This window comes from Drosophila melanogaster, chromosome Y, assembly GCF_000001215.4.
Source record: "Drosophila melanogaster chromosome Y".
Classification (NCBI taxonomy): Eukaryota; Metazoa; Arthropoda; class Insecta; order Diptera; family Drosophilidae; genus Drosophila; species Drosophila melanogaster.
The window spans coordinates 979,530-980,897 of record NC_024512.1 but is presented as its reverse complement, the minus strand read 5'-3'; the positions used below and the strand labels follow the sequence as shown (position 1 = coordinate 980,897).

The window sequence follows — 1,368 nt, the reverse complement described above, 5'->3', positions numbered from 1 at the left end:
AGGCATCTCTAGAAAATTGATTCCAAAGTGTAAAGGCCCATATGTGATATCTAAAGTATTAAGAAACGACAGATTCTTGTTAAAAGACGTAGAAGGTTTTCAGATATCTCGTAACCCATACCAAGGTGTCTGGAGCATCCAAAATATTAAGCATTGGATAGGCAACAAGAAAAATAAACGAAGACACAATTAAACAATAATAATAATAATATAATAACAGATTAATATTGTATGTACATATGTATAAATAAGGTAAAAGAATTCATCATACAACTAAGCAATCAATGTAAACCATGATCAGGGGATCAGCTAGTCAGGATGGCCGAGTTGTGGTAGGATGAACACTCATAAGGCCCACGAAGCATACGAAGAAGCATACGATCATATCCCCGATAGGAATAAGTATATCATTGCTATCTCGCTCTTACTTATAAGCTAGCATTAAGAGATAAGAATGTACACCTAGCTCACTCTCTCTTTTGAGAGAGCATAAGAAAAGAGGAATACGCGAGACGCGGCATTCGGTGGCGTGAGCTTGGATGGAGAAGTCGAATAAAGAGATTGTGAAGTTATTTAAAGGAAGGAGCACGTGTATTCATTTTTCGGCGTCCACAAGTGGTACGGCATGATTCACGCCCGATACATCAGGTCGGAGCGTGGCGTGAATGATATGCACCGAAAGTATATGAGAGGAGACTTTGAATCGTGTCAAAATATCTCCTGTAATAGGAAGAACACCCTGCCAGTGGGCCTCAGCGATGTGTGGGGCAAGTCAACGGTGAAGATCTACTGCCCACGCTGTAAAAACTACTTCCATCCTAAAACTGATACACAGCCATGTTCGGGCCCAGCTGTCCGGACATCTTCTTAACGCAGCTGCCGAACTTGAGACCGCCCCTGGACGACCCACGGTAAGTAATTCTCCGAATATAGTCCTGGTTGTTTTCTAACCAAAGCGCTTAACTTGCAGTCCCTATGCTTTCGTTTGCACCAGATGCAACTTGGCCTTGATGCCACTTAAATCGCCCAAGTCCTCACCAATGAATATCAAATCCTCGACCAGCTAGTCCTCCTCCTCGCTCCGGCATTCCGAAGTCAAGCGCTTCAATGTCCTTATAGGGATGACGTGATTTTTTAACTCCACACAAAAGAAAGCAGAAATGTTTTTCCGATATATTGTTGTTGCAATTAAACAGATTCCGCAGTGCGTTGATATGGCCAGCTACCACCTACTAATACACCTCATACACCTCTGCCCTAAATACTTGGATCAAAGTGTTCGGTCCAAGCTGGTCATATCAAGCACTCATTCGATTAGCAAAGCATACTTTTCGGTAATAGTGGGAATCACCTGGGTATAATAATAAT

General features: G+C 42.3%; 1 long non-coding RNA gene across 1 annotated transcript; it reads left to right on the top strand.

Annotated features, from left to right (window-relative positions):
• The first annotated feature begins 613 nt into the window (after positions 1–613).
• Positions 614–1,368, top strand: Su(Ste):CR42432. The gene has a single exon (NR_125437.1). It is a non-coding gene; the product is annotated as a Su(Ste):CR42432 (long non-coding RNA).